At 45.7% G+C, this 20268-nt stretch overlaps 1 long non-coding RNA gene across 1 annotated transcript; it reads right to left on the bottom strand.

Annotated features, from left to right (window-relative positions):
- Positions 1-1569: 1569 nt before the first annotated feature.
- On the bottom strand, positions 1570-19966 carry LOC138520867 (uncharacterized). The gene is made up of 2 exons (XR_011282887.1): positions 18898-19966; positions 1570-3729 (listed from the first exon to the last, which is right to left on the bottom strand). It is a non-coding gene; the product is annotated as an uncharacterized lncRNA (long non-coding RNA).
- Positions 19967-20268: the final 302 nt, after the last annotated feature.

The following is a 20268-nucleotide window of genomic DNA, read 5'->3' as shown; positions in this document are numbered from 1 at the left end:
ACTTTCCCTCAGCAGGGTACACTCCTGCCGTGGGAGAAATACATGTTTGTGGCACAAAGTGTGCCACGTTTACCCTTGATGGGAAGAGGTATGTGTTTGTTTGAAATCGTAGGTCTTCGACCTTTGGCTCTCCAGATGTTTTGAACTACAACTCCCATGATCTCTCACCGTTGACTATGCTGGCTAGGGCTGATGGGTGTTGTATTGCAAAACATCTGGCGAGCCAAAGATTGCAGACCCCTGGGGTGTTCCCATCCTTCCTTTCCAACATTGTGAGCCTGTGTAGAAGGAGCTCTTTGTGGCACAAGGGAGCAGAGCTTTAGCTGTGCCCAGGCCCACAAGGGTGCGCTGCTGCAAGGTGGAAGCCCTGTGTGGTGCACGAGGTCATGGTATGGAGCTGTAGCTGTGCCATGCTTATAATGCAGCATGGCAGAATGTAGGAGCTCTGTGTGGGACAGGGAGACATGGGCACGCACAATAGACATGGTTACAGACTTTAAGCTGTGCCCGTGCTGATAATGAAGCATTGCCAGTAGGTAGGAACTTAGGGTGGTACATGGACACGTGGGTTCAAAGCCTTAGCTGTCACCTGCCCAATCCCCCTGCCCCCAGAAATTAAACATGTTCCATTAGAATGTATGTAAGTGGATCCAACACTGCCCTCATCAGCTTGAATAAACCAGTGGTGACAGCCAGGTTGGCCAAAACATGACTCGGGTGGATATGACGTGGCCTCTCGGTTCAAGAGCACCCGCTACCACTGAGGGCGCGGCATCCAAACCGATCATCCATTGGTTGCTCCTGTAACCAGAGCAGAGACGTTAAGCAAGCCCAGCATCGAGGCCTGCTCACTGATACACAGGAACTCCTCATGAACATGCCTTTGCAGCCCTGGTGCTATGTTTGCCAGTGGACAAACCCAAAAGATGGCTAATGAAACTCATTAAAATGGCGGCCTTGTTAGGGACAAAGCACAACTGTACACGTCTACAGAAGCTTCTTAGGAACTTGAGGTATCATTTGTAAACACACAATTTGCAAGTTTGTTTGCACCAGGGGTTGTACCCTACCCTATGCAAGCTCAACCGGAAGGAGTGCCCGATAATTCTAGGATTTGAATGGGGTGCACTATACATGGGTATTTCAACACGGTTCCAGCAGACATGTCTCCCAATCCTCCATGTTGCTCGGATAATATGCTGACCCTTGAAGCTTATTAAAATAGGGTCTTGTTAGGTAGAATGCACAATTGTGCACATTTTCAGCGGGTTCTTAGGACCTTGCAGTATCATTTGTAAACACACCATTTGTAATGTTGTTTGCACCCAGCATATACATATTCTATTAGCACGAGTCTCTCATAATTCCCTGCTTTGAAAGGTTTGCATTGTTGATATGCATGCGATCACACCTCTAACAGGGTCTCCACCCCCATTCAACACGTTGCTACAGATGCTGTTAAGCCTTCACAACTGTGTGATCTTACCAGTACCAGACCCCTGTACTGAAATTCAGCAAGCGTTTGTTTTTTTGTGTGGCACACTGGTACATGGCTGCCTACCAAGTAAAGCCTGTGTATACTGATTTTATTATAAAAAACGTACCAAAGTGCAACAATCCCATAAGGGTGCTGGGGCCAGGTACAAAAAGCAAAGAAATGTGAAAACAAAAATAAAATACATTACAGATCATTACAAAAATACAGCAAAGAAAAGCAAACACATTAAATAAAACGAACATTAAGATCAACTGGAAAGAACATCACCTTGTTTGATGAACAAGAATAGGTAACATGAAACAATATATATTAAAGACTTTACATACATGTAGAAAATCACTGAACGGGTTGTTATGATCAGACGGTGAATGTCACAGCCTACAGCAGGGCCATGCAATGGTTGGCTGTCCAGATGTTTGGACTTCAACTCCCATCAGCCCTAAACAGCAGAGTCAATGAGGACGGGTCAAAGAGGCCCAGTATAGAACATCTGTCAGATAGTACATTTCACAGTCTACAGCAGGGCCATGCAATGGTTGGCTATCAAGATGTTTTGGACTACAATTCCCATCAGCCCTAACCAGCATAGTCAATAAGGACGGGCAAAAGAGGCCCAGTATAGAACATCTGTCAGATAGTACATTTCACAGTCTACAGCAGGGACATGCAATGGTTGGCTATCAAGATGTTTTGGACTACAATTCCCATCAGCCCTAACCAGCATAGTCAATAGGGAGAAGTCATAGGAGGCCGAGTGGAGAACATCTGGAGAGTCACAGGTTGCCAACCTCTGTTGCTTCAGAAACAGGCTGGCTACAGAAAATGATCAAGTTGAAAGCGGTCATGTTAAAGCACCCGGTGCCATTGCTACCATCCTCCTTGGCAATGGTCTGGAAAGCTGAGGACAGAATTAAAGCCAGTGCCTAGAGGCCGGGTGTACACCTCGTATAGAGGGTCCAAAGTGAAACCCAGGCACCTCCCCATAGGGACTAGACAAGGTCAGGTGTCAAGTGATGACAGAATGGAGGACCAACCTTACACAGGAGAAGCCAAAGTGGTGCCAAAACCATCAGTTTTCCCAGAATTGTATTTAAGGAATCAAAAGACTTTGGGCATCATTACGAGTTTGGGCATGCAGACATTTTTTGGAGGCGGTAGTGTTACCGCCAGCATAACCAGTTTTACCACACCGCTGAATTCTGACTTATAGCTGAAGCAGTTGACTTCGCCCCAGTGCACAGCTGGGGGAACACCCTTCACTTTCCCTCCGAGGTCTCCGGGTTTATCATGTCTGAATTAATGCTGGCAGTAAATCTGACAAAATCCTCACAGTGCCCTATTGACCCCAAAAATGTGGATTAACGTTGCCCTAGCACCATTTGAATTCCACGATAATTCCATTGTAATTAATACCAAACGTATAATCAGGTCCATTAAAGCAATGTCGAGGGTTAGATAGCTGAGCACTTCAGTGCTATGGAAACCGACATCCACAGTTCAAAGGTACAGCATGGAGAAGGAAAGGGATTAAGCTGCTACAAACAACATCAGAGGCCAGAATCCTTCAGTTTATCAGATGTCTTGGACCACGACTCCCATCAGCCCCAAACAGCATAGTCAATGATGAGTGATCATGGTAATCGTAGTACAAGAACAAAACAAAAAAAACACAAAATAAATAAAACTGGAGAGCACAGTTTGCAGTGCCATGCTTTACAGGTTACACATTATTCAATAAACCTCAATTTAACAATCACTTTGTATACACTTATCATGGGAGATATTGGCTTGCCTCAATGAAAAGTGGAATTTGATTCATTGTAGAATATTACATAAAATAGTGGTTAAAAGATAAACATGGAACTGGAAGACTAAACAAAGTTCAACATCATTTGCAATAGTCCTGCCCAGCTACAGAGTCACAAGAGGTCTACAATCATGCACATGGTTTGGTTTCTTTGTGGCATTGAATGCTATATATTCCTTCCAGTCGCCGTCTGCAGGCAGGTGCATTAGCCTCTTGAGGTAGGGTGCTGGCTGCTGCCAATGGAGATGAAGCCCCATGCTTACAGTTCTTCACCCCACTGAAATCTGATCAGGAACCACACAGACTCCGGTGGAATGAAGGACCGCAGAGCCATGGATCGTTCTTCGATCGAGGGTTCCGGTGAGGGTCCGCGTCGTGCCGCGTCCGCGTTGAAGCTGACTCATCTCTGGCGCTTGTCGTAAACCTAGCACAGACAAAAAATTCACAAATCAACTATTTCACTTAAAAACATTCATGTTATACTTCAGGTCTAATATGCCATTCCCAATCTTAAACTGTAAACACCTGGGGCCAGATTACAGAAACTTTGCACGGTATCAGCACTAGGGCAAAGTTTGCCCCATTTCTAAAAACACTGGGACATATTAGAAAATCTTTGCACCATGAGAATTGCTGTTTGGCATGGTATTAGCACCAGGGCAGAAATGTTCCTAGGGCAAAAGGGTGCATTTCTGCTGCATCTTTGCACCAGGGCAAAGTTTGCCCAGTTCTAATATGGAATGGTGTTTGCCCTGGTTCAGAAATGCATTAGAAAGATATCTTGTTTGCACTATAGCAATTTTGTCCCTGGTGTTTATACCAGGCCAGACTGCCCTTGTCATGATGCAATGGTTTTCTAATATGGCCCAGTGTTTTTAGAAAACGGTCAATGTTGCCCTAGTGCTAACTGTGCGCTTACACCTGTGCTCATTATTACAGAGAAAGCATCTCATTCCTTTGTGACTCCTGGGAATGCCTTTTCTGATACTCTATCTGCTACTGCAGGTCAGGCGGCCATTTTTGTTTGCCAGAAACATACATTAAAGTCATTTCTATAACTGACTGTGCATTTCCCTCCCTGACAGATGTGCATGTGTGGGTGCACGCGGCAGCCAATAGCGCAGTGCAGAGAGGAGGCGAGGACAGATAGCTTGAGGTTCTGTTGTCAGGGTAAACGGTATCAGAAGGGAGTTCTTTATGCGCATCTGTATTTCAGAACTCTTCCCAAACATTAGGCAGCCATTGTTTTTACAGACAATAACAAGCATGTCTCTGAGCGGTGTGACAGCACCTGGCTGATACTAGAGTGTGAACAATGCACACACAAAGAAGCAGAAAACAAAGGGCCCGATTCACTCAAACGTTTTCAATGGGACTTTCCAATGTTAAACCATTTGTGCAAATCAGGCTGAAGATATCCTGCCTGTCCACCATTTTTGGGGGGTGAGGGGTTTCCAAGTCAGAATTTGTGCAGAAATAATTTCCCAGGATTCTGTGGGTGGACGCCAAGGGCAATGGGCCTAACACTGACTTGAAAATGAACTACACCTGGCTCATGAATTGATGATATAATATATTCTATGAAAACAAACAAGTAAATACATACATGATAGTGCCATAGAGAATACTGGAAAAGTAACGAAAACACATTTTACAATTGTGGTGTGGTGTTTCCCGACCAGTAACAACTTTTTAGGTGTTCCTGGCACAAAGCATGGGTTTAGCACCTTTTTCCAGGTCTAGGTTAGGTGTAATAACTTGTGTCAATAACACCCTTATACATTGCCCATGGTGGCCCTGAAGACTCCTCGCGGGGGCCTTGTCTTTCCCATACGTCCATCTCAGAGTTCAAATCTAGGTGTGGGTCTCCTATAGCGGTGTTTGTCAGAACCTCTTGTGAACCATTGGCAGGACAGTAGCTATGTGGTAGTTGGGCCAGGGTGCCTAAGATTGTCTGATGGTGACAGAGGATGTCAGTGGCCCTGAATGCGGAAGACTCACCCACAGTGCTTAGAACTAGAATGGTCTCTAACCACCGCACCATTACTCACTCTGATATTCTGTTATTTAATGTATCAACCCAACAAGGACAACATTTGATGAGTGTATGTGTATACACAAATGCATCAAGACTGCTTCTATCATTGCTGCGTATGCATGATGTAAATTCCTGGGCATTCAACACACTCTCTCATTATATAGGCAAAGCAGTATTCTTGAAAGCCGATCATTTATTCTGAAGCAGGAAAGGAACGGGGTAGTGGACCTGCTTCCAAATGATAAGAGGAAGACGAGAACAACACAACAGTATGGTCCAAATTGCATCATCTACTGGAGCATTAGAGACGTCACCAGAGGGTTGTATTGTGTAGTTGGTGACTGCCACCCCCGTTAGTGGTCCAGAGCTGAAGGTGATACCCTCTAAAGAGGGTGATGGTCACAGAGCACACATCAGATACTGATGATATGAGCTCCAAAACCATTAGAACGTGGGGAGAGGTGGCCTCAGCCAGTGCTTCATGAGCCACGGCTTGCCCAAGCCATTGCCAGTGTGCACACATCACAAAGGGATGCTTGGAATTAAGCCTTTACATGCAGTTAGAGCCCCCATTCCAATCTTGTGGATTGGCTGGAGATCTGGAAGCTGTGAGAAGACCGAATGAGGGCAAGGAATGTAGGCGTCTACTGTGCTTAGAGACTGGGTGATGAAATGTAGGCTTCTACTGTGCTTAGAGACTGGGTGATGAAATGTAGGCTTCTACGGTGCTTAGAGTCTGAATTATGGAATGTAGGCTTCTACCCTGTTTAGAGTCTGGATGATGGAATGTAGGCTTCTACTGTGCTTAGAGACTGGGTGATGAAAGGTAGGCTTCTACGATGCTTAGAGTCTGAATTATGGAATGTAGGCTTCTACCCTGTTTAGAGTCTGGATGATGGAATTTAGGCTTCTACTGTGCTTGGAGTCTGGATGATGGAATGTAGGCTTCTACGGTGCTTAGAGTCTGATTTATGGAATGTAGGCTTCTACTGTGCTTAGAGTCTGGATGATGGAATGTAGGCTTCTACGGTGCTTAGAGTCTGATTTATGGAATGTAGGCTTCTACTGTGCTTAGAGTCTGGATGATGGAATGTAGGCTTCTACGGTGCTTAGAGTCTGAATTATGGAATGTAAGCTTCTACCCTGTTTACAGTCTGGATGATGAATGTAGGCTTCTACCGGGTTTAGAGTCTGGATGATGGAATGTAGGCTGCTACTGTGCTTAGAGTCTGGATGATGGAATGTAGGCTTCTACTGTGCTTAGGGTCTGGATGATGGAATGTAGGCTTGTACTGTGCTTAGAGTCTGGATGATGGAATTTAGGATTCTACTGTGCTTAGGGTCTGGATGATGGAATGTAGGCTTCTACGGTGCTTAGAGTCTGATTTATGGAATGTAGGCTTCTACTGTGCTTAGAGTCTGGATGATGGAATGTAGGCTTCTACGGTGCTTAGAGTCTGAATTATGGAATGTAAGCTTCTACCCTGTTTACAGTCTGGATGATGGAATGTAGGCTTCTACCGGGTTTAGAGTCTGAATGATGGAATGTAGGCTTCTACTGTGCTTAGAGTCTGGATGATGGAATGTAGGCTTCTACCGGGTTTAGAGTCTGGATGATGGAATGTAGGCTTCTACTGTGCTTAGAGTCTGGATGATGGAATGTAGGCTTCTACTGTGCTTAGGGTCTGGATGATGGAATGTAGGCTTGTACTGTGCTTAGAGTCTGGATGATGGAATTTAGGATTCTACTGTGCTTAGGGTCTGGATGATGGAATGTAGGCTTATACTGTGCTTAGGGTCTGGATGATGGAATGTAGGCTTATACTGTGCTTAGGGTCTGGATGCCCCACTTTCCCATGGCCTAAGAGATGAACACATCATCTGATAACGGTAATGCGTGGCTCGCCTTCACTTGGGTCAAACACGGCGCAATATTATACAGGTCTACAGTTCGGATTAGGTAAATGATGGCCAACAAGTTGCCATTCTGTTTCAGAATAGTCCATCACCTGCTTCTTGACACTGCAAGCCCAGCTGTGACTTTTGAATTGTAAACATGCCTTAATTGTGGGTGTCTTACGAAGTGCAAATAGCTTGATTTTTCAGAGAATTTGATGCAACAGCTGTAGAAGCAAAGGGAAAATGTAGAGAAACTTTGCACCGGTGCAAGTGCAAAGTGGCACGGTATTAGCACTAGGGCAAAGTTTGCCCTTTTTAAAAAAAAAAACAATGGGACATATTAGAAAATGACTACACCATGACAGTTGCAGATTGGCATGGTATAAGCACCAGTGCAAAAATTGCCCTCTGACAAAAAAGATACATTTTCACTGAATTATTGCAACAGGGCAAAATTTGCCCTCGTGCTAATATGGAATGGTATTGGCACTAGAGCAGACTTTGCCCTGGTGAAACACCTCATTGAAAACATATCTTTATTGCACTATGGCAATTTTTGCCCTCATGGTTATACCGTGCAAAAATGCACTTGTCGTGGTGTAATAGTTTTATAATATGTCCCAGTGTTTTCAAAACTAGGGCACATTTTACCCTAGTGCTAATACCGTGCAATTTCTGCACTTGCATCAGTGAAACGTTTGTGTAATCTGGTAGGAGAAGCAAAGTGGGATAGATAGTTGAGATGAGGGCGAGGGATAGATAAGGTGCCCAGGAAGTCAATGTGTACAATTGGACCAAATGTAGCTTGGCACTCTACTGCATTCTATGGGGGAGCAGCGCCAAGAAGAGAAAGAGCTGGAGAATAGGTGCTTGCTGCACCAGAGGGTATGTGTGGAATCTACCCACTGCAGGGTGGGCTGGGGCATGCTAAAGTCATACCCAACAAGCCCTTCTACTTCCTTCCCTAGAACCCCAACAACCTTTGGCAGGTGTTGTATGACAGGCACCCGAGAGTGCAGATTTTGCAATTGCTCCCTGAAAAAACGAGTATAAAAACTCACAATTTTTGGTTTCCTCATTGATCCCCTAGGCTTGTGCGCAAAGGGCTTCAGAACATCAAGGGCTCGATTCACAAAAGCGTTTTTAACGGTGCAATCCCATAGGATAACGTTTTATAATGGCGCAATCCCATAGGATAACGTTTTATAATGGCGCAATCCCATAGGATAATGTTTTACAATGGAGAAATCGCATAGGATAATGTTTTTCAATGGAGAAATCGCATAGGATAATGTTTTACAATGGCGAAATCGCATAGGATAATGTTTTTCAATGGCACAATCCCATTGGATAATGTTTTATAATGGTACAATCCCATAGGATACAGTTTTATAATGGCGCAATCCCATAGGATAACGTTCTGCGAATCAGGCCCCAAGCCTGCTTATGGCTTAGCCATGTTCAGACTTCTGCGACTTGCGCAGTGTCAGGGTGAGGCAAGCCTGCACCAAAAGGTCTGCCCCGAGTCTGCAGAGGGAGAGGGGGCGACGGGAGTTTTGCAATGCCTCCTCGTGCGAGGTGGCACTCTGGACAGGCCCTTGCATGTCCTCGCTTAATGATGGTGGAATTGCAGGAGGCAATTGGGCACAGCACGCAAGGCGGCCTGCACATTTCCACTGCAAGGTACATAGCTTGCTGGAAATACCACAGTTTTGCTCGACGTGTCTTGGCGCGCTGCGGCGCGGGTCCCTGCCAACGCCCACGCACGCATCACGCCCTCTGAGGCTGTGTGAAGTGAGGGATCGTGTCCAAACACCGGCTGCACAAGAATACGAGGCTTGTTAGGAACCGTCTGCACTTGGCACGGGTGACGGGTAAACGCATTCTTCATTTGATCCATAAACCAGATGTAGACAATGGCGCCAGTTTAGCTAAATGAAGAGACAGTAACTAGCATCTGCTACATTCAATCAAACCCCTACCCATTGGAACCAGGCAGCAGTCCCTAATTCTGGAGATAGTAGCCCGATCCTGTTTTTAGCGTTGCTTTCTGGGACTTGTAGTTCTGGGTTTAAAATCCAGGACTACAAGAGCAAGAATGGGAAAATGAAAAGCAGGAGTGGACTGGTGTCTCTGGAATGGAATAAATAATGTTGGCAAATATGCTATCGAGGCTGTGTTCTCTGAACGAAATGACTTGGGAATGGGCGTGACGTATTCCGGCTCCTTAAATGTATCCCAAGTCTGTTCAGATACTTGACAGGACCTCTGAATGCACAATGCTAGGAAGTACACACCTGTGTCTTCAACACCCATCTTATAAGCAGACAGTGTTCGTGTGTCCTTGTGGTTTGAAATGTGTCCTGCGCTATAACAGACCTGCACTGTCATTAAGAGCATATTGGGGAGGCGTTGTGGCGTTGTGTCCTTGTGGTGAAATTATGGAACAAAGAGACACCCGTTCTACTTGCGGCTTCCACGCTTGGCCACATTGCAATTATCTTGCCTCCCATTGCCTCGCTTCTTTCTCAGGCAAAAAGCCTATGTACACAATGCCCCACTGGGGGGAGGGGGGGAGGGCTGAAAAGGGGGCAGTAACCCAAGGAAGGCGTAGAACGAGGGCCACATCGCTGAAAATGGAGGCAGAACGAAACTAAGAGAGAAACGAAAGTAGAGAGAGACAGGGGGAGAAAGACAGAGCGAGAGTTAAACAAAGAGAAAGGTGCACGTGGCAGAGAAGTAGGGGGGAAGTTTACAGACAAACGATGAGCGACAGAGAGAGGGGGAGCGAGAGAGAAAGAAGGGGGATGTGGGGGGGGGCGAGAGAGACACAGCTGAACGGAAACTGAAACAACGAGAGAGAGAAACAAATCCAGAGGGAGAGTGAACAAGAGAGAGAGAGAGAGCGAGAGAAAGAGATAGAATTGAAGCAAGAGAAAGAAAGAGAATTGAAGCAAGAGAGAGGGAGAGAGAGAGAGAGAGGAGGGGGGCTGAGAGAAAGATAGCGCCAGTATGAGAGTTAAGAAAAGGAGACAAGTTGACAAAGAAATAAAGGGGGGAAAGTGTGATAGGAACAGAGAGAGGGAGAACGAAAGAGAGAGGGAAAGAGAGGGAGAGAGAGAGAGAGACAGAGAGAGAGAGAAAACAATTTGAGAAGGGGCAATATAGAAAGAGTGAGAGCAAAACAGAGTGGGAGAAAGAGGCACCGAGAGAGAGAGAGAGAGATGGGGGGAGAGACTGGGATATAGAGAGAAAAGGGGGAGAAGAGAGAAAGAAAGATTGAGACACAGAGAATGAAACAGAGTGGAGAGCGATATGTGGAACAAAGATAAAGGGAAGAAGGAGAGTAGGAGGAAAATAAAGAGAGAGAATTGTTTTTTTACTTGATTAATTGTGTATACCTCTTTCTTTGTTTTATGTGAATTGTGTACAGTGGATAGACAGCATTTTTGTGCAAAAACTTTCTTTGTAAACTAAAAAGCACGTTAATAAAAAATAAATAACGGGAGAGGGAGAGACTGTGCAGGAGAATCAGAGAGAGAGAGAGACGGAGAGAGAGACGGAGAGAGAGACGGAGAGAGAGAGTGAGAAAGAGAGAGAGAGAGAGAGAGAGAGAGAGAGAGATTGAGAGAGAGAACAGGGGAAACGAGAGGGAAATGCATAAACACTGCTGGGTGACTAGGGGTTTGTCTGGTCAAACACGTTAGACCCTACTTTGTCTCCAGCTCTTTTTAAATCCCCATAAGAGGAGCTTTCAAACCCAGTAAACAAAAACATATGACATAAGATGTCTGCATTTAATAGGCATACGGTATCCCAAGAAACAGTTTTCTTATTGGACGGCCCAGTTAGTAAAGGCCTTTTGCATTTCCGTCCCTAAATGTGCATGTAGGCTTGGCTTAGCTGTTAGAGATAGTGAGGTGGCTTCTGAAGGCATGCTTGTAGGACTTCTGGCCAGTTACAGATAGGAAATCACTGTCTTCTACCCTGGCATTTTGATTTTAATGTAAGTCTTAATATGAGCTGCTCCTAATGACATTAAAACGAACGTGAAAATAAAATTGATTTGCTGAGGATCACACAATGCGCTCCAGTGGGGCGGAAACAATCAGAACTTAGTCAACCTAGGCCACATTGCTATCTCTTCGATAGTGTGTGGGTGTTTTAACTGCAAGTCAAGTTCTAATTTCTATATGGTATGGTTTTGTAATTGGCATTTCTTCGACAGTTTAACCCTTGAGTAGATGGGGTCCAGACACGGATGCCCTTCTTAGTCAACCATGCATTCACCCTTGGCAGGCATATGGATTCTTTATACATGGCATTTTTAGTTCTTCTGGGTACATGTTTCTGTTGTATTTTATGATGTCTTTGTGCATAATAACCCACTGCAAAGGTTTCAATTTTAGAAAGAGGTCAGTTTTGCGGAGGAAATGGTCCAGAGACGATTCGTGCCAAGATCCTCTGAAACATCTCGTGGCTGCTATTGAAAGTGGGTAAAGCCAATTTCTTCCCAAGATGAAATAAAAATTGCAGTGAGTTGCTCCCCCTACAAACCGTTTTGAATAATGTACATAGTAGATTTACAGAAATGCTAGATATCATTGTATGTGTGTTTGGAATCAATAACACATTGCCCTATCTATCTATCTATCTATCTATCTATCTATCTATCTATCTATCTATCTATCTATCTATCTATCTATCCATCTATCTGTCTTTTTATCTACCTAACAATGTACCGGTATCTGCCACTTTATCTACCTATCACTCGTTCTAGCGCTCTAGCTTTCCATTTATCTTTCCTTCTGTCCACATGCCTGTCTATTTATCATCTATCTATCTCTATATCCTTCTTATCAGTGCTATATATCTATCTCTCACTCCAAACTATCTATCTATCTATCTATCTATCTATCTATCTATCTATCTATCTATCTATCTATCTATCTATCTCTCTCTCTCTCTCTCTCTCTCTCTATCTATCTATCTATCTATCTATCTATCTATCTATCCTTCTGTCCACATGCCCATCCGTGCATCTACAATCTATTTCTTTCTATGTATCCATGTATCTGTCTATCATCTATCTCTCCTATCACTCCTATCACTCCTAGCACTCTATCTATCTATCTATCTATCTATCTATCTATCTATCTATCTCCCTATCTCTTCTATCCATGTATCTATATATCTATCTACAAATGTATCTATCTATCTTTCTGTCCACATGCCTGTCTGTGTATCTACTATCTATCACTCCTGTCACTCTATCACTCCTATCGCTCGATCACTCCTTCTATCTATCTGTCTTTCTCTCACTCCTATTCATGTAACTATATGATCTCTCTATCTATCTAGCCCTTTGTGCATCAGTGTGGGTGACAAGGTTATTTGTGCACACACCAGAAAACGTGCATTGAAAGCTAAGCAGTTGATCACTTAATTATGGGTATCTTAAGTATGAAACACGCCGCGTCTGAAAGGTGTTCTTGTGCTCATAGTGTGGTTACATTGCATGCATACTTTGTGGTTCATCTCAGGGTTGGACAGAGAGTCCTCTATTAGGACAACATTATGTTATCTTCCGCCACCCGCGTGGAGACCCTTTTCAAATAGTTTTGGTACATTGCCAGTGGGCAGTGGAGAGCTTTACAACAAACAGACAATGATATGAAGGTTAAATGCAGTCTGGAAGGCAAGGCCAGGAAATACCCTTTAACTAACCACCCCCGCATACACCACATAATGCCATGGCCATGCGGTGGAATTATCCATCAGCTCTTCACTGGATAAAGACTGAACTGTAGGTCCATCAGTTTCCCATGATATTAAAGAAGCCCATTCACATACGATACTGAAGTCCATATATTTCACAGCAGAATCTGATATGGGGGTGAGAGAATTCTGATTGGTGTTGCAGTCCTTCTAAGGATGATATTGTATTTGCCAGGAGGACATGGAATTTCCCTCAATCCTCCAAAGTACTCCTGTTGTTCTTGTTAAGAAGTCAGACAAATGACTTTACGTCCATGTAGTGATTCCTGGGCCGGGATTCTGCTCTGTGTCTGAACCACTAGGGTGGTAGTTGCTGGAAACTCTCCACATTTTTTTGGGATCTAATGACCATTTCCAGTTGCATTTTCCCCACTTAGGAATTTCCAAATGTTCCAAAACATGTTAGCAGGTGACTACCTATTAACTTCAGTTTATAGTCATTGGAGATTGGGGGTGAGGTGTCTGTAAATGTTCTGATTATGTGATGAATCGCACAGAGACCTCCCACAGAAGCACATCTCTTTCTAAATGTCTCTAAAGTGCTCATAATAGTATTTAGAAGATTGTGTGCGATCCTAATAATGACCGGTCGGGGATATTAGGGAGGGAGCTAGAAATCCACTCTATAAGTTGCATCATAACAGAGAATGCCTTGCTTTGGGTTGTGTTGTGTAAAAGTGTATGCCAATAACCCGGCACCAAGAAAAATCCCCAGATGATGAGTGTCCAAATTGGGCGATGTATATTCTGCCAATATAATTAAATGAACGTGCTCTTTGTGTTCTCTTCCCAGACCCACCATACTCACGGTGTCGGCACATGTGAACAGTCCCATCTCCCCCACCCCATTGGCGGCCCCAACTACCTTTGAATTGCCTGCTCTCCACATTAATAGCCCTCTTTTCTCCTACACAGTAATCCTATTTTTTTTTTACCAATCACCTGCTTTTCTTTGTAAGTTTTTCCCTGGCCACCCACTACTATATGCTGTTCATTTTTCCTTAAAGGGAAATCTCTCCTATGATCACAAACTTCTAAAGTGTGTAAACTCTGAACTATGCCATGCACAGCTTCTGTCTGGCAATATTAATCCAAATGGATGACCCAGAAAATGGGTTGACCCCACCCAAATCTCCATTTACGTTTACCATAAACAATTATTAAATTCTCAAATGTACGTCCTGCTCTGAATTCCTGAGACAACCACTATGCAGAAAGGTTTGCGGTTGGCGAGAGGGCAATGGTTCTACTAGGTTCAGTAGAAGGCTGGCACTTTCTGGGTGGGTATTGAGACCAGGTGACCCAGAGATACAGGTGCACAGGCTTCTCTACTCTTAGGCTTCTGCTCTGCAAATCATTGGTATCATGGAACTGTGATACCCCGTCTATTTAAATTATGTAAACCAAGACTACTACTCCCAGAATGCAGTTATATAACACAGGAACGTCCAGTGCTGTAAATGTGGTGCCCTGTAGCAAAGACTCATCGGATCGCTGCATGTCTGCTCTGTGTTGAGTACTTTCGATTCAAATGTGTTAAAGGCCGAGTACGGGCACTTCTCGGTACTATGCTAATACTTTTTAACTAGACGAAGTTTGCCCTTCGGAGCAAGAAAACAAAAAGTACTCTTCTGAGCAGGACTTCTGTTTGTTCAATAGGTAAGTACTGGCACTTCCCAGAATAACTTCACTACGTGTATTTAGACAGTACTGTCACAAGGAAAATTCTGCTGCTGTGGATAGTGCTGCCACTCCTCATCAGAGCCTAGTGGGGTACTGTCCTGTCTCAGTACAGACTCAGAACTTTACATGGGGTCATGTTGCCATATCTCAGTTCATATTCCTAACAGCGGGACAGTGCTGTCCCACCTGAGTGGGTGCCAGGGAGATGCTGTCAATCCACAGCAGAATGCATAACATTTAAAGGGGTGATACTGTTATATAAATGTGCTTCGGGTTTGACAGTTCTGTCGTATCACAAAAGACATCCAGGAAATTTGGGGGGACAGTACTGTCACATCTCAACCGGATTCCTGGGATTTTAATGGGGCAGGGCTGCTACACCTGAAAAGAATTATAGGACTTTTCAAATGAAAGTACTGGCACGCCTCATTGCGGCGCCCTTTCTTTCGCTGTGACAGTACTGTCTAATACTGGACTTTCAGTCAGGCGGTACTGTCGCAACTCGGCAGCATTCCATGGCTTTTAAAGAGGCCAGTGCTGTCACATCTCAGCAGGATTCAATGGATTTTAAAGAGGCCATTACTGTCATATCTCAACAGGATTCAATGGCTTTTAAAGAGTCCAGTACTGTCAAATCTCAGCAGGATTCAATGGATTTTAAAGAGGCAGTTACTGTCATATCTCAACAGGATTCAATGGCTTTTAAAGAGGCCAGTACTGTCAGACTTCAGCGGGATTCTGTGGCTTTTAAGGAGGCCAGTGCTGTCACACCTCCGCAGGATTCAATGGCTTTTAAAGAGGCCAGTACTGTCAGACTTCAGCGGGATTCTGTGGCTTTTAAGGAGGCCAGTGCTGTCACACCTCCGCAGGATTCAATGGCTTTTAAAGAGGCCAGTACTCTCAGACCTCAGCGGGATTCTGTGGCTTTTAATGGGGCAGTACTGGCACGTGCACGATGTCGTGGCCTTCAATGGGCCACACATTCACATGGCAGTGGGACTCCAAGGAATTCAGTGGCACAGAACTTGCACTTCACATGCGAGTCACTATAAAGATGCTGTCAATGAAACTCAGTGGGGCTGGGGACAAGTCAGTCATTGTTCATCTCATGGGACTAAACGAATGGAAACAAGCCGGTATATATTATTTCTTAAGCCCGTTTTCAATATTGGGATTTCCTGTTACAAATCACTGATATAAGTCAAGTATGTTCACTGCAAGAGAGTCAAGACTACAACTACCAGAATGCCTTGATGTGCAAAACGAAAGCCAAGACCACGCCATAGATTGTCCCGATAGTATTTAGTACCAGATTTACGATCAGGAGAACAGCAGCGCCCTGCATGAGTCCCAACTTGAGCAATGAGTGTCATCCTGGGCAAATGGATCTAGCAAAAATGGGGGTGCTTAGAAACCTGTTGATCTTGGTGACAGGAGCTATTCAGGAAAGCACCTCTTGCATTCCGATGAAACGTTGACATGGTGACTCCGAGTATTTACTTTGCGATCCCTTAACACGGGGTGTTGAAGAGCTGAGACTCCTGACAACGCTTGAGCGTCCCTTGGTAGATTAATTGATGCACGAGAGGGGGTGTCAGTCGTTGGCGGGCGGGACCCCGTTTAAATAAGAGACCCGCCGGGCGGTCTCCAGACAGGGTCTCCTTGGGGAGTCCGGATTCCCCACCATCCGGGATTTAAACTCCTAGGGGTGGGAGGGTGTCCTAGGGGGGGGCTCCAGTTCAGACGGGGATATAAACTACTGCATTCAGCACATTCCCATGGCTTCCAAACAATATACAGTGCTTCGCGCACGGTGAAATGATAGGCGCTATATAGTCATGGATTCAGTCAGTTCAGTTGATCGCTTCAAAGTAGAATTGAAGGGCTGAGTCGAGAAGTGGGAGTGAAAGGACGCGCGGGGGGAGCTGGGCTTTGAACCTGTGCCCTGCAGGTGGAGCACACATGTCAGAAGAGAGCGACTAACATGCGTGGCATTTTATACAACTCCAAAATACGAAAGGCCGAGTGAGTTCCACTTGGATTTCAAAACTCTAACTTGAGGCGACCTGCATCGCTTTCAGGCTTGCACAGCAACTGCATTGACCCACTGACCTGTGCTACCAATCAAACAGTTGATCTATCAATTCACTTAGTTTTTATTTATTTATTTATTTAATTTGTAACCACAGTGGTTGGAATTAACTATGTGTTCGCAGATATCAGGAAAGCTTGGGGAAAGGTGCTTCTTGCTGGGAAAGTGGTTGGGTTGCCGTGCGGGGGTGATTGCAGCCTCCTGAGCAAATCGCCGCTAATCAAAACAGTTCAGAAAGGGCTTAGACTTAGAGAGACACAATCGCACTGAATACACCAGGGTAAAGCCGGAGGCCACGAGTTCACGATTGCAAAGAGAAGTCAGGAAAGAGAATGGATGGGCCTAGCGGGCCTTCTTTGCCACCAACCCTTGTGCCCAAGTGGGGCGGCATAAGGGAAGGTTTGGCCCAGCGTGACCCGGATCCCGCTGTAGCCCAAGACCCTTGGCTCCCCACCCAGGCTGAGGAAAGCTGGCGGCGGAAGCGTTTTCTAGCACAGAGAAAACTTGAGGACGGCTTAAAGCGCATAGGACAGCATCTTATTTTGGGTGTGGCGCCCTCTAGACCTAGAGACAGATGGGCACGTGCCCAGCACACCCTAACCATACACTAGCCCAACCCCCAACGATATTACAGCTTCACACCTTCCATGCAAATAATGTGTCCATACACATTGCCAAGCAGAAATGGTGTTGGCTTCACAGCACTTTACGAACAATAGGTAAACTGTCCTTACACATAAACGTCCCCTATTCTCCCTAGAACACCCGTTCACTGATGCATAGAGCACACGCCTCTGTGCTATTCAGTAACGTAGCACAGTCGGTTGAGCGCCTGCTGCAGAAGTCATGCAATCACATCGAGATTTGCCACTGCAATTGTCAAGAGAGGGCCGCTAGCTCTGCAGGGGTGTGTGTGTGTACTAGCCAGCAGGTCGCCAGCTCGAATTCCGACGGGACATCAGACAGAAAACTATAATGGAGACTGATAAGCCGTGCACTCATGAGGTAATTGAGAACCGTGCTGTTTTCATTGCAGCAGAACAGGCCGACGCCTCGGCAGCCAGCGCTGCCTAAAAGATGGACCCGGGCGGCAATTTCAGAACAATCACAGCCGCTGCGCTATGTAACATTAGCAGCCCTAATTCAAGCTGCAGCAGTCAGAGCTGTTTGCACGTATTCAAGCCGCAGCGTTCAGAGCTGTTTGCACTCATTCAAGCCGCAGCAGTCAGAGCAGTTTGCACTTATTCAAGCCGCAGCAGTCAGAGCAGTTTGCACTTATTCAAGCCGCAGCAGTCAGAGCAGTTTGCACTTATTCAAGCCACAGCAGTCAGAGCAGTTTGCACTTATTCAAGCCGCAGCAGTCAGAGCTGTTTGCACTCATTCAAGCAGCAGTCAGAGCTGTTTGCACTTATTCTAGCCGCAACAGTCAGAGCTGTTTGCACTTATTCAAGCAGCACAGCAGTCAGAGCTGTTTGCACTTATTTAAGCATCAGCAGTCAGAGCTGTTTGCACGTATTCAAGCAGCAGCAATCAGAGCTGTTTGCACTTATTCAAGCAGCATTCAGCAGTCAGAGCAGTTTGCACGTATTCATGCCGCAGCAGTCAGAGCTGTTTGCACTTATTCAAGCAGCACAGCAGTCAGAGCTGTTTGCACTTATTCAAGCAGCAGCAGTCAGAGCTGTTTGCACTTATTCATGCTGCAGCAGTCAGAGCTGTTTGCACTTATTCAAGGAGCACAGCAGTCAGAGCTGTTTGCACTTATTCAAGCAGCAGCAGTCAAGAGCTGTTTGCACTTATTCAAGGAGCACAGCAGTCAGAGCTGTTTGCACTTATTCAAGCCGCAGCAGTCAGAGCTGTTAGCACTTATTCAAGCCACAGCAGTCAGGACAGTTTGCACTTATTCATGCGACAGCAGTCAGAGCTGTTTGCCCTTATTCAAGACGCAGCAGTCAGAACTGTTTGCACAAGATACAAGGTAAAACAGAGCGTGCCATCATGGGTATACAAGGGGAGGGCGGTGCATTTTCCAAAGTTCCTGCAGGAGACACCAGTATTTCCACAATTCTGAGAAAGGACCCAACACAACTCGCCTGTACACTTACCTACCAGGTCTGACACTGCGCTCTCCGGGTCGTGAGGCCTTGTTTCACCCCGAATCTTGTGGTAAAGGCAGGCGGGCGGTCGTGAAAGTTGTCCGTGCAGAAATCACTCACGCACTCACACACACAGACGCACAAATAGATAACCAGATTGCTAAATAGGAAAGCAGATTGATTGACAGATATGCAGATACATTGGGATGTAGAGAAAAATAAAACACTTAGAAAATAACAAAGACGTCTTGAGAGCGGGCCTTTAGAATGTACTTTGCATATATGGCATTATAATTCCCAATAATTTAGATGCTGGAATTTAGTGAACATTTGGCAGATAAGAGAAAAGGGAGATTGGATAATTTGCCCGAGATCACACAAATTGTCCGTGCGGTAGACTGAGATCATGAACGCGGTCTCTTGGACTCACGGTGGACCGTCACATTTTGGCCTCGGTTAATGGGCTGCCAGCCATAAATATGGAAAATGTTCTTACCCCGCCTAGGGAGCCCAGGCCGTGTTATCCTCGCGTGACGTTGCTTGTGGTTTCCCGGTCTTTGGCGCCCCTTCCCTGGTCGCGCATCCGCGGGACGGTTCGTAGGTGTGTCTCAAAGCCAAGCAGAACCGCACACGCAAGGCTGGGATTGTTCTGGTGGGACGGTGAGTCCAGCACGACCAACCCACAATCTGGCACGACACACCTTGCAAAAAACATGCGCTGAAGACATGTTTAGGGAGTTGTTTTGCAGAAACATCCTACATCAAAGGGGCCTAACTCGGGGTTAAACTTTGCTTAAAGTGCAGCCACGGATGATTGCAAAAGGGTGGGGCTGGCCTGGCTCGTGCGGCACTTTCCCGCCGAAACAATCCTATTCCGGGTGAGAATGGGGTGGGGGGATAAGAAAGAGAGAAACGGGGGCCGAACGTTTCCTGCAAAAAAAGAACTGCAAACTCCCTTAAAGAGTTTGGGAAGACAGGCAAGTTGAGTTTGGAGAGTAGACCATCTCACAGACACACACACACACACACGAGCACACACACACACGCACAGACGCACAGGAAGGGAAGGCAAGGACGGCGAGTCTCTTATTTAAACGGGTCCTCCCCACGAGTCTCAGCCTTTATCTCCCCTGCCCGGCAGGAGAGCTCAGTTTACCTGCACAGCTCGACCAATGGCCGTCTAGAACCGCTGGGACAGCCCCGCCCAATCTGGTGTGTACCCGCCAGGGCGTGGCCCCATCCCATGACATGATTTACCTGACAACAACCAGCTTCCCTCGCCCCCAGCTTGCAAAAAGCCAAAGAGCTTTTGGAAGGTGACTCTTTACTCTGTCTAAAAGGAGCGCTGTCAATTCGTAACTAGAACGCTTAGCGGGTCAA

The sequence above is a fragment of the Ambystoma mexicanum genome, chromosome 13 (assembly GCF_040938575.1).
Source record: "Ambystoma mexicanum isolate Mex_15411 chromosome 13, UKY_AmexF1_1, whole genome shotgun sequence".
In the NCBI taxonomy this organism is placed as follows: Eukaryota; Metazoa; Chordata; class Amphibia; order Caudata; family Ambystomatidae; genus Ambystoma; species Ambystoma mexicanum.
The sequence above is the reverse complement of the archived record's forward strand: the minus strand, read 5'-3'. Positions and strand labels throughout refer to the sequence as shown.